This window comes from Crinia signifera, chromosome 2 (genome assembly GCF_055691185.1).
Source record: "Crinia signifera chromosome 2, ASM5569118v1, whole genome shotgun sequence".
NCBI lineage: Eukaryota > Metazoa > Chordata > Amphibia > Anura > Myobatrachidae > Crinia > Crinia signifera.
This window is the reverse complement of record NC_139218.1, coordinates 120,848,298-120,862,303: the sequence shown is the minus strand read 5'-3', so window position 1 is coordinate 120,862,303 and position 14,006 is coordinate 120,848,298. Positions and strand designations below refer to the sequence as shown.

At 39.4% G+C, this 14,006-nt stretch overlaps 1 protein-coding gene across 4 annotated transcripts in view; it reads right to left on the bottom strand.

The window, feature by feature from the left end:
* The window catches only part of TAFA3 (TAFA chemokine like family member 3), a 353,000-nt gene extending 342,499 nt beyond the window's left edge, over positions 1 to 10,501 (bottom strand). For 2 of the 4 annotated variants that reach the window (XR_014470354.1, XR_014470355.1), the window contains exon 1: positions 10,020 to 10,501. The gene's annotated coding sequence lies outside the window, so the exon portion shown is untranslated. The remainder of the gene's footprint in view (positions 1 to 10,019) is intronic. The other 2 variants (XR_014470356.1, XM_083172779.1) reach the window with 2 other exon arrangements.
* Between the last annotated feature and the right edge of the window lie 3,505 nt (positions 10,502 to 14,006).

Genomic DNA, 14,006 nt, shown 5'->3' with positions numbered 1-14,006 from the left:
AGGACACACAAAGTATACCATTGCGTGCCCGCTTTGCTTGCCACACTTCGCTCATCATGCTTCAGTCCCAGTGGCTTACTCTGCTTCACTTGCCCCCCATTACTAGAAGGAATAGATGGTGGTGTGGATGAAGAAATTGTTCCATCGACCTTGCTGCCTACTGCAACATGGTATGTTCCATCGGTCATCTGATGCATTCAGAAGATAGGAACTAGCCGTGACCCTGCAATCAGCAGGGACTTCCAGGACTGGAGTCATGGGTACTGATGGAGAGGGGGCCCACCCCTGACTCCTTGCTTCAACAACAGTGATCCAATGTGCAAGGTACTGGGAAACAAGCCTTCCCTACATACATAATGTGGGCAACACATAGGATGGCAATGCTTATTGCATTGGGTCACCCAATCAGCCAAAGCCCAGCTTTATCCAGCCCCCTACATGCAAACAATTAATAGTGGCATACAGCGGTTTGACTAGGCTCCCACCCACAGGGGAGTTCCAGTCAGCTCTGTGAGTGTCAGTAGCCATCTTGAAGGCTGCTTCCAGCCTGAGCCACACCACTGAACTGGAGCCTGGTCTCGATCCCTTGTCACCTCACACCCCTAGGGATGAAAGCTGCAGGCGACTGCATGCCATGGCAGAGGGACCAGACAGGGGCAGCAGCTATGCATGTATGCCTGGCCTGGGACAAAGAACATAGGAGTGTGATCAGCCTGCTGGAGGCAGTTATTTCTGTGCCTTTAAAGAGCTGCATCATCAAGGCTATTATCAGCGGGATACTGGCAGCACACATAATGGGAGCTTGTTACTGACATAGAACTGGCACATTGCTAGTACTGATCTGGACATGAATGACACAGTAACAGTGATGTACCATGCATGTATACACATACATGTGAAGATGTATGTAATAAATGTGCCGGCAGCATATCCGGGATCAGCAGCGGCACTGTGTATATTACATACATGTCCCCATGTATGTTTATATGTGCTTAGCACCCCAGTGCCTACACAGAGGTCATTATTTGGTTATCTATTTTCTTATTTATATACAGTATTAGATAATTATGCTTATTTCATTTGGTCTGTCTCTGAGTTTTTCACAATGTTTATGTCTGACAAGTGAATTGATTTTGTTCTAAGAATCAGATTCTGAATCAGAATCACTTTATTGTCAAGTGTATCAATGTACAGCATACATAATAAACAAGGAATTTTCTCACTAATTGAATAGGGTATTTATACCCAGGATTGAGCTCCAACAAGTCACCTGATAAAGTTACCCCTAGAGGTAACGAAATGCATCGGTGTGAACCTTGGGACCCATCTACAAACCATTGGGACACTCGCCTTCATATTATTCTGGACATCTGCCTTCTTTCTTCCCATCTGGAGCACCCACTATCTTGGACATTAGCCGTCTACTAGTGAGGACTCACTGAATGCCACACAGTCCCCTATCTAGGACCACAGACCTCCAACGACACCAAGTGAACTCATCAAACTGGACTCCATCAATTGGGAAGCTTATTCACCAATCCAGGTTTATATTCCCACACATCCCCCAGAAGGGTCCCGAGCTTTGACCTTTTTTTTACTCTCCTTTGAGTTATGTTTACGTTTGTTATTAAATTGTTTAATTCTTAATCAATCACTTGTCATATAATTGTTTTGGAGCACTGTTTCTTCTGGTTTGTACATTACTGTACAAGGGCAGACAGGAAACAAAGGGTAATGCTCATAAGAGTGCATATACACTAATGTACAGTATCGCTATCTATCTATCTATCTATCTATCTATCTATCTATCTATCTATATATATATATATATATATATATATATATAGATATATAGATATATATCTATATATATATAGATATATATCTATATATATATAGATATATATATATATATATATATGTGTGTGTATGTATCTGCACCATACCTGCACACAAAAGCACACAATTTGTATTCTTATAAATGCTATGTTTGCAGTCCCATGGGACTATAATGAAGTACTGTATATGGACCGCAGGTGACCATTTACATATTGTTACATTATGGCAGTAGTTGCCTTCTTTATAGAACCTAATGTGAGCATTTCATTTGTATGGCCCAGCACCACCATATCTGTATTAATAATGCCTTATTACTTTTGCTTCTGTTTACATACTTATAAATATTTAAACATTTAGAAATAGTTTAAAGTAACATAGCTATTTTGCATGGCTCTCAATAAATTCCTGTTCAATGGTACACAAAAAAATGTTTTATTATACATTTTAGGCTTAAATGTATGAATTCAATCAGCTTAAAATACACACAACACTAATTCTAGTATAGAGATTTTCCTATATTTATGTACTTAACCGGAAGGTGCTGTAATCTTCTGATTTTTAGGTAGTCCACCAGACTCATGGAAGAGTGGGTGGATCTCCTGCATCTCACATACTTTCTAGGGAAGAGTGGGTGGATCTCCCATATCCTCACCACTACCTATGATTTTTGTCATTTTGTCATGGCAGGAGCTAGGCTTAAGAGCCCAGCCCTAAAGTGGGCAGTTGCATTTCCTCTTTGTGCTTCTCCCAGAGAGAAACAAAGTCACTATGTATGGTTTAACTAGTACACATTTTTACTAACATTCTGACTTGCATACATGGAGTACGGGCCATCCTTGCAGGGGATGGCGCTGGCGACGCCATCCCCCGCCAGCGCCATATCGATGGCGAGAAAGGGACGCGCGCGCACGAGAGGCACACGCGTCCCCTTCCGACGGTGCTTCCATCCATTCCCCCGGGTCCCCGCCGCCTGCCCGCACCCCCCCCCCCCCCAACCCCCCCTAACCCTGTCCGTCTCCCTGAGGCGGAGACGGACAGGGTTTCTGTTGCGCTGGCGACGGAGACTGAGACGCGCGTGCGCGTGAGACGCACGCGCGTCTCAGTATGTTCGTTGGCGAGGCTGCTGGCGGGTCGCCAGCGGGGACGTTCTGGCGATCAACCAGCAAGGATGGCCCGTACTCCATCTGTAGCTCTTTGGATTACTAACTCATTTTGAACATATTTTCCTGATGGAACATAGGGTCCAAAATTAGGCCAACGTTCCATGAACAATCACGTAAATCTAATGATCAATCCAAACTGGATAATAAGTATGTTAGAGTAGGGGACAGAGGGTAATAAAGTTTAGGCCACTGAGAGTCAGAGATCTGGATTACTGTATAATGATCAGTATTCTTTGATATTTTAATAAAATTGTGGTCAAATACATGACCATTACCAGGGCCATCACTGGGGCCAGTGACATCTGGTGCAAAGAAAAGTACCCAGTGTGATAAAGGCTCAAGCACCCGAAAATGGTGAATAACCAGTTTGCATTACTTTAGTGAGAGATGGGTGGGGTGCCAAGCATTACCAGAGATGGGCTGCAGAGATGAGCGTCAGTCATCAGGCTGCACTGCGCTGCTGTCTCTGGGTACTGCACTGAATAATGTTAGAGTGCAGCACTCGCACCTCTCAATAAGAAAGAGTTGGCACTTTGTTGTCACCATTAGGAGGGTGACACCCAGGTGTGACCCATACACCCATACCCCCTTAGTGATGCCATGGTTATGGGTCTTTGGGTCGGCCAATATGCCAATATTATGTCAACATGCATTGGATCAACCAATGAAGGTTGAGATGGCTTAGGTTGACAAATGATATAGGTGGACATGCCTAAGGTCGACATGGTTGGAAGGTCGAAGCAAGCATTAGGTCAACAATGGCTAGGTTGTTGGTTAAAAGGTCAACATGGGAATATCACTTTTTCTACCGAATGTCGACATGGTCGATATGGACACCATCAAAGGGTACCGCTTCCCTTCGCATGGCTCACTGCGCTCGCTTGCCCTAGTAGATGGTAGGGCATGAAATAACACCTGTCGGCACATATCGGCTCAAAGTGAAAAACCCATGTCGACCTTTTGACTGTTGACATTGTCGAACAAATGTTTGTATCGACCTTCAACCTTGTCGACCTTAGGCATGTCAACCTATTTCATGTGTCGACCTAAGCCATTTCGCCATTCAGTGGACGACTCAATGCATGAGTCATCCACTGTGCTAACGATATTATACCAATGCCAATGATCATCACTTGTTTACAGTATCTGTAAAAAATATATACTAGCACTTATATCATTTGTTTACTCTTGTTTATTTCATGACAACATCCTATTTCCATCTCAGCAAAGCTTTGCTAACAGAAAACAGCTAACGCATGCATGGCATTACCCCTGATTGCTCTGGGCCTTTGAGTCCTTATACATAAGCGTAAAAACATCCTCGTTTCATTCTGTTATTTACGTTCAGTTCTGACTTCTGCATTTACGGCTGATCATTAATTTAGCCAACATGGCCATCCTTACCAGCTTCAAAGCAGCAGTACTAGCTCATTTGTAAATAATTTAGGAGGCAGTTAGAATAAACAACCATCAACATGTCCTTACTTTCATTTGAATTGTAGTCCTCTTCCAAATGGAAAAAGGAATGTGATGAGTAAATTTGCTTTCAAGGTGGGGTTTAATTGCATTTTATTATATTTGGTATTCCATTTACTTTATAAACAACTTCAATCATTTATGATGAAAGCCCATTATTTACAGATGCTGAATCTAAAATACCGTGTTAAATGGAAGGAATCAGATTTGTATAGTTAACTTTTTTTTTACTTAAATGTATTCTTCATGTATTATAACAAATGTATAAACACTTTTCAGCCCATAGATAGCACTGCGACATAATAATAATAATAATAATAATAATAATAATAATATTATATTGTATTTACAGTGGCCTCATTCTTTCAAAATTAAGCATTTCATTTTTTTATTCAGGTGATTAGTAAAATGGATCAAGATGCAATTTTTGCACATAAAAAGTATATACAGTTTGAGTATCCCTAATCCACAATGCTGGGGACCAGAAGTATTTTGGATAACGGATTATTTCATATTTCAGAATATTTTTATATTTCAATGAGGTATCTTGAGGTATCTTGAGGCATTTATGTTGTATAAATACATCAAACACATGAAATGCACACAAATATATATATTTTTTTGTTTTAAAAAATGTGTGTGTACTATCTCAAGTACTGAATTTGATTGCCGGCATTCATTTTCTTGCATACATTTAGTGCCAGTTACATATCATGTCCCTCATAGTGCGAATTGCATATCATGTCCCCAGTGTGCCAGTTACAGATGTCCCTAGTAGGTTTTTTTTTTTTGCAAAAAAGAAAAAAAATAGTACATTCTGGAAAGTATGGTTTTCAGAATAATTTGGGTAAGGGATATTTGCAAGGAATGGCTGCTTGTCTCAATATTTAATGTGCAGTAATGCAATAATGCCCTGCCACTCATTGTATCATCATAAAAATAAGATTGGCTATTATTATGTGCTCTAAAAATGATAAAACCTATTGGATTACATTCAGTGGTGGCTCTTACCGCGATGCCCCCCCCTCTCTGCTGCCACCGCTGTTGGTCCCTGTTAGTCCCCACTGCCGCCACCTGCTTGTCCCGATCATCGTCCTCAGTACTTTGCATGCGCAGAACCCATTTTTATGGGCTGCCCTGGGTGACTGGCAGGTCGGATATCCATTAGGCAGTCACTGCCAGTCACAGTGAAGCCAGTGCAGTCTCACAGAGTGCATCTGGTTTCACACAATGGTGGATTTTACGTGGGGGGGTTGGCTGCAGTCCGGCAACCCATAGGTAAAAACTGCCACTGGTTACATTTATCATAGCTAACAATCAGATCACTGCTATCCAGCTAAAAACTGATTGTTATAGGCAATACTTCTGCATGTACTGCATGTACATGAGGCTGCAAAGGGGACAGCAGCAAATAAAGCCTGGGTAGATTGGAAATAAACAGTACTCTATCACTGTATGAAATGATAAAGTAAAAACAATTACAGTATATTACCACATCTACACAGTATGGGTGGTGTAATGGCGAGCATTACTTCCTCACAGCTCTGAGGTCATGGCCTGAAGTGTGTGGAGTTTGTATATTATCCCTGTAATTGAGTGGGTTTCCTCAGGGTACTTCGATTTCTTACCACAATACGAAAATATACTGGTAGGTTAATTAGCTTTCAACAAAAGATGAACCCTAGTGTGTAAGTGTACATGTATGACTAGATAGGCCTAGTGGTGCTTATGTTCTTATGTCACAATCTATGTTTCTGTGTAGTACTTCTATACTATAAATAATAAAACTACTGTACTATGCTATTAATAACACACTCCGCTATAGTATATACATCTTATTATGTGACTTTATTTTTTTATAAATGGCCCAGGGACGCCCCTGTGCAAACCAAATAATTGGTTATTATTGGTACTAAGAGAATTGGGTTTAGTACTGTGCAATCCTAAACTACTGTATATTTAATTCCTCTTCCACTTCTCCTTCCTTTGCCTAGACAACCTCGTTTTGCCTTTAACATGTGCTTGTCATATAAGACAGCTGTTGAAATCCTTATTACACCTGCACTTTGTGCTATCACTTTTCAAGGTCACTCCTGTTCTTGCTGTATAATGTACAGTAGAGGCAGGGAATTCCTGATTTCAGCACCTGAACAGCTCATTCTCCCCACAGCTGCTACAGATGCAGCTCGCCCACCAGTGGCTAGTAGGGGATTCTGATAGTGGATAATTAAAACAGGTTTACAGCTATCAGAAAAGCCATTTGATACTGCATCTGTCACGGAATATCGCATTAATGTACTATCTACTAATGGCACATAATTGTAAATATATTATGTGACCAGGTCTGCTCAGAAATCACAGCAGAAGTCAATGTACAAGTTCTGTGATAACATTGGCATTGTTATTATCTGGAAACACTTAAGAATTAGTGATTTGAAATAAAAGTACCCCCCACAAATGCGTGTTCATTTAATTTAATTTGTATTCCCTTTTAATTAAAGAAAAAGTGTTATTCGCAAGAATTAAACTTTAGCAAGTCAGTTTTCACTCCACTTAGGTTCAGCAGATCACACCAGAATTAAATGTATTCTCTAAATCTCAATGAGAACGAAGGAAAGTTTTATTTAAACACTATATGCAAATAAGCATTGCCATAACAGGAGCTGTTCCTTCTGCAATTAAGCTAATTATGCACTGGGCTGGAATGCAAGGTGGAGAGTTACTCAGGTGAGATAAGCTGCTTATGAGAAGTGTCACTTTGTGTAATAAGGTCACATTCATGCACAATACATACAGTACTTGCCAACATTAGTAAATACATTCCAAAACAGTATGCTGTTAAACCTTTCTATCCTTGCAGGATACTTGCAATACTGTCTCGCAGACCTCGGAGCACTACAAAACCCATCAACCCATGTTTACTAAACCCTTCCAGCGCCAACATCTCTGGGGGAGATGTTCAAAATGTCCGCTAAAACATGTCAGCGTCGCTCCCATTTGTTATATAAATTCAAATAAAAGATGTTACGTAAAAAAGATTATATTTCCTATATAAGGTACACATTACAAGTCATTGTGATGAATACAAATGTTTGCTTGCCAATTTTCACACCTATTTTGGCAAATTCGCTTGGCACTCAAAGGGTTAAACACTCAGTTTTGAAAAAAAAAAAAAAATATCCCCTTCTAAAGCTTAATGAATAATAATGAATGGAAAATATAGCTATTATGCAGAAAAGAGGATTTTTAATGTGCAGTTGGACAATATGTAATTAGGGACATGTGGAAGATCACGAAAACATAATATTATCCCAGGACATCTGCAACATTAATGACAATGTTAGATTTGCTGTCAACATATCATTTTCACTGTTGAGTTCCTCCGAACTGCAGGTGCAAAGGCACCAAGGCGCCTAAACGACATCATATATTCCATGTTCCCGGAGAATATTGTACTGTACTACAGTTTCATTAGATAAAAAATCCACTTAAAATACGTTATGCTTCCGAAACTTATCAGTTACAGAGTGTACTACAAAGCTGAGTAGATTTCTTTTACCTGATGTATTCCTCTTCTGGCTGGAAATGCCCTGCAGCTATTAAGGAACTTCTCATTATCAGACCCTGAAGGCGAGAACAGCTTAGCATTGCTTTGCTCGCTTAACCAAATGCACTGTGATAAATGGCAAAATCTAGTTTAGGCCAACAAAAACCTAATCAACAATTATAATAAGAAAGTCATCAATGCATTGTACTAAGAGATGTTCTGGGCTAGAATTAATTTGTCATTCCCTTTTTTGTAAAGCTCCACGATTTCCATTGGCATTGTGCAAATCTTGGCCTGGCTAAAAGATAACGACAAAAGGTTCAGTTTCCTCGGGTACAGAGGCCTGCATTACACTTCTTTTTACAGGAATAATAATGGCAAAACTAACCTTAGAATCATTTTTTGTCTAGAAAATCTCATTCAAATAAAAAGCAGCGGAACTCCATATCCCATCATTTTATACATAACCAGTAAAAGTTTAAATCAGAATATTTTTCTTACAGTAGGTATACAAAAATGATGCTTACATTTACACAAATATTACACTGAGCAAACTTTCACAATAGTGGGTTAACATATAATTTAAGTGCATTTGATTAACTTTATAAATAAAGTTTTGCTACTGAAAGTTTTTTCGAAAATATACATTGTTGCCCCCAAATCAAGATTTCGTAAGTAATGTCCAGCATACAACCTTTGGTTTCTGTGATTTACAAATATTACAGGTTACTGCATCTTTTACAGTACATGTTCTGAGTTTTCCATAAGGTCACCACATATAGTACATGCATGGGTACCTGCATGCACATGTCTTAGTTATATACAATGTAAATGCTAAAGTATAATGATGAGGGTTAGAAGGGTCTCTTGAAAATGTCAAATAGAAATCCCTCATTTTTCATACAGGTTTATAAATAAAAAAAACTGTAAAATAGCACTATGTATTATCTCCAGATAGTTTGCATAAAATGATGGCTAATATTTACACTTCCTATTCTCCTAATGTTCAATACTCACCAAGTACATCAAAATAAAATGTATACTCCATACCTATATCTATCTATCTATCTATCTATCTATCTATCTATCTATATATATATATATATATATATATATATATATATATATATATATATATATATATATATATATATATATATAATGTTTACACCCACTCAGTTTTCTGTATGTGTCTGATATCTGGGTGTGCAATGTTTATATACTATACTATGACTTCAAAGCAAGGAAAGATGAATCTGTATAATTAATATGGTTTCTATACCACAAGCATTTCTTTTTAATTGGATAAGCACTTTTGCTAGACTGCGCCCAGGAAAATGTGAAAAGCATTTTAATATAATACAGCAGATAAGAGCCAGAGGCATAATACATTACTATACTGAGAATTGTACATGCAATATACAGGACATCAAAGTACCTGAACTGCATACCACATACACCGTAACATCAGGAATTCAGCTGATGTGCTTAAAAGCCACATATAAAATGCTTTGTTTGTGTTTTTTTTTTTTTGCCTGGTAATTGAAAGAAACCTCAAATACCCAATTCATTCACACAATTAACCAGATGCTTTGATTCCTGAACAAGGCGAATACAGCTGAAGCATGAAAGTAGTATTAGATGTAAGGCATAGAGGCAAACTTTATGCAGTAATCATATGCTGATTTCCCCTCCATTCACCCCTTGCAATCATTAACATGTCTGAATGATTGATTACGAGAAATAGATTGCTCTTCAGATGATTGCAAATAAAAAATGTTTTAAAAACTGAGAGGTGTGCAGAAATGTGCTTTGGAATTCTAATTTTCATTATTTTCTTGCACTTGCGTTCCCACTATGTATCCAGGATTTTGTGCTACCCAGACATCTGTGTTTGATTAACACACTGATTTCTGTCATAAATTGAGCAGAAGTTGAAAGGTTTATTGTCAGCAGCTACAAGAAGAAAGGGGGAATAAAAAGCTAGAACCTACCTGTGGTCTTTCTTTAAAATCGATATCCATCAAAGATCCCAGTTACATTTCCATATTTGTGGAAGGGTGCATCTTGCTTTCTCATAGAACTCCACAAACTTAGCTTATTCTTCAAGACCAGTTTTGCAATCCCTCATCCATTTGCTATCCAAAAGAAAGGGACAAAAAAATAGGAAAGAATTAAAAAGAATGCAGGTGTCCAAAATGGGTTCTCCTCAGGAACTCCTGCTTCTACCTCCCAACTGCTTCTGTGCTTCACAGTTCAGAGAAAATCAGAGTTTTCCCCTAATCCAAAGTGAAGTGCAGATAATGTCCATAGGTAAAGCAGACAGCTACCTTGCTGTACTCTAGATGTGTACTGTGTGTGTGTGCGAGCATAGGAGTTCCGGAGATGCTAATTCAGAAAATGTTGTCTGGTCCGCCTGCACTGTAATTTGAAAGAGATGCAGCCTGTGGTACCACAGAGAAATGCATTAGGCTTTGACTTCATTGGCAGCCTTAGCTTAAGCAGAATCCTCAGGGACTAGAGAGGAGGTAGGATGGGAAGTCTGCAGTATGGAAGAGACACAGTGTCCCCTAGTGCCTTCTATGGTTATAACATAGAAATCCCAGTAAACTGCATGCTTAGCAATTATATGCTTTGTGATACACATAGCTGTAGCTGTAGACTAGTAAATGCTGTGTGTGTGTGTGTGTGTGTGTGTGTGTGTGTGTGTGTGTGTATGTGTGTGTGTGTGTATGTATGTATGTATGTATGTGTATATATATATATATATATATATATATATATATATATATATATATATATATATATATATAGTAAACCATGTAACATACTAGTATTACTTTTTAATGAGATTTACTGTAGACAAAAATTACAAGTAAATATTTTAACGGATGTGATTTCGCATCTCTACACACACATTAATGGATTTCGGTATCTTATCATGTCCTTTATTGCCACATGATCTATTAATTTCTGAATGAAATGGACAATTGCTTTTAATCTCATTTATCAAATATTTTTGTTACCTTTTTGTTGTTCATACTGATTTATCACTTTCATTGTTACACACATTTGTTTAAGTGTAACTTCTTTTTGTTATTATAGATGCATTAATATAGGCATAAGGGAGGACCTAAAACATACCAAAGCCATTTAGCTACAGTATTCGCCATGAGTTCCTGCTATCAATGAATCATTCATTTGTATACTAATATTTGAATATTTTGTACAAATTTCTAGGATTCAAAGAGTTTTATATAAAAAATAGTATAGTGTCTTGTAACCAGAGGTGAAGTAATTAAATGTAAATAATATAATAAAATAATCAAAACTGAACCATTGGTTTCAAATTCCGTGTGAAATTATATGTTTTAACATTTGATTGCTTTCTGAGAACAAAGACAGGTGCAATTTTATCAAATCTTGGAGAGTAGATAAGGTAGAGAGAGATAAAGTACCATCCACAACACAGCCTGTAAAATGACAGGCGCTGCTTGGTTGGTACTTTATCTTCACTTTATCTCTCGCCCAACTTTGACTTCTCTGTCTTGTGCCACATGTCCAGAATCTGTCAGTGCACATTTAACTTAAAAATATATATTCAAAAAACCATACAATTTCATCAAAAATTTAAATCTGCACATATAAATTAACTAATTACATGTTACTAGTCAAAAGCCTGTCAAAATGACGGCTTCTGCAATGTACTTTCAATCGGAGCTGTGACAGTTTTTACTTTCATTTTGAGTTGTGACCCTTTATAGCCCTCAAACTCCCCACCCCACCCTCAATCCCTATCTGCTCCTTCCTCCAATAGTTTACACAGCTCCCTCACTCCATATCCAGCAAGTTTGAAACAGATCAGCGTTGACATGATAGAATGCTGATAAGCAACCTCTGATGGTCTGGCAGTGACCTACCTGCTCACAGTGATAGCAGCATCTCCAGCAGTGTCTTCCGTGTCCCGTTGGTCACATGTGGAGTAGTTCTGATCCAGTCCTCTTACGATTTTGCAGTTGTAGTAATTATTCATCCCTTCCATTTAGTGTCCAACCCCCCTCCACAGCCTTATCCCACAGCCCCTTGTTCCTACACCTAGTCCTCCCCTCATGCAGCATATCAGGATTTCACATATTTACATTTCAGATGTCACGTTGGCATTATGAAGATGTCAACTTACTGTATGTTGACATTTTAACATTGTCAACATCATAACTGTCAATATTGTGCTGTCAACATTATGACTGGTCCCTGTCATGCACTTAAGAATGATAATTATATTACCTGAGTAGCTAACATTTTATGTTGCTTAACTATGGGGTTTATTCTAGTTCACTCTTTCTGACAAAATCCTTCTTAGATGGACAAAACCATTTGCACTGCAGGGGGGCAGATGTAACAGGTGCAGAGAGAATTAGATTTGGGTGAGTTATTTTGTTTCTGTGCAGGGAAAATACTGACTGCATGATTTTACACTTCAATATAGATCTCACTTTGAAGAAAAACCCCACCCAAATCTAATTCTCTCTGCACAAGTTACATCTGCCCCACCCGCAGTGCACATGGTTTTGTCCATCTAAGAAGGATTTTGTCAGAAAGAATGGACTAGAATAACCCCCATTATGATTGTTAACATTGTGCATATCAACCCCATGATTGAATCCTGCACATACTGTAAATATATATTTAAGCTACTGTATATGTGTCTTTGGGGAAGATGTGCTATGCATTGGAGAGTATTAAAGTGGAGAAAGATAATGTAACAGCCAATCAGCTCCTAACTACCATGTTGCAGGCTGGGTTTGTAAATGACAGCTATGGTAGGAGTTGATTGGTTGGTAGTTAATCTCTCCAAAACTTAGGGGTCTATTTTTTAAAACCTTCCAGACAGATAAAATGTACAAAGATAAAGTACCAGCCAACCAGCTCCTTACTGCCAATTTTTCAAACACAGCCTGTAACTTGACAGTTAGGAGCTGAAAGACTGGTACTTGACCTCTCCACTTTAGCTCTCTCTCCAAGCCTTAGTTAATAGACCCCACTGTCAGTGGCGTAACAATGATGAGGCAGACCTCGCGGTAGCTTGGAGGAGACAGCACCGGTCTGCAGGAGTGTGAAGAATAAAGGAGGCTCAGTGATGCGGCAGGCACAGGCAGTGCAGCGCTGCTCTCCTGGGTCCCCTGCTGCTGTGATTGACAGCCGTCGGCTGCCCCCCCAACTGCTTATATAGCAAAGTCCCAAGTAGAGGGGAAGTGCTGACCAGCAGCAGCTCTGTGCTTCCCCCTGTGCTCCAGACTCCATGCTCAGTAGGCTGCAAACTGCACTGCACCTGACTGAGGACCTGCCAGCTGGGAGACAGAGCAGGGTAAAGGGTGCCCAGCTGTCCCTGCATGCAGATGAAGGACGTGGGAGATCAGCAGCAGGACTTGGAGCAGAAGTGGATGTTACCAATCTAAAATAAACAGTATGTCACCCAAGGGGAGGAGTTATCACTTACACAGGTGGAAGGAGGGGAGAAGGCTCACACTGGGGGAAGGGGGCATGATTTACACAGGGGGAAGAGGGGATTTCACTAACACAGGGAATAGGGGCATGACTCAAAAGCAGGGGGAAGTGAAAGAAGGGACATGGCTCTTTCAGGGGCCAAGGGAGAGGATGACGACACAGGGGCCCCTAGTTACAGGGATGACCATCAACGCTATTGCCATCGATGGTTGCCATCAATGGTGATAGTGCAAATGACTATCAATGGTAGCATGCTGAGTGTTGATTTTAACTATCGATGGCCATCCCTTTTATTTGACTGAATGGCTCAAATAAAAGGGATGGCCATCAAAATGTGTAAGTGGCATCACAGTGTATGGCATATAGTGTAAGGTGCTTTAAGGTGTGTGGCATAATGTGTAAAGGGCAATACAGTATATGGCATAATGTTTAAGGGGCAATATGGTGTGTGGTGTACTGTGTAAGAGGTATTAGGG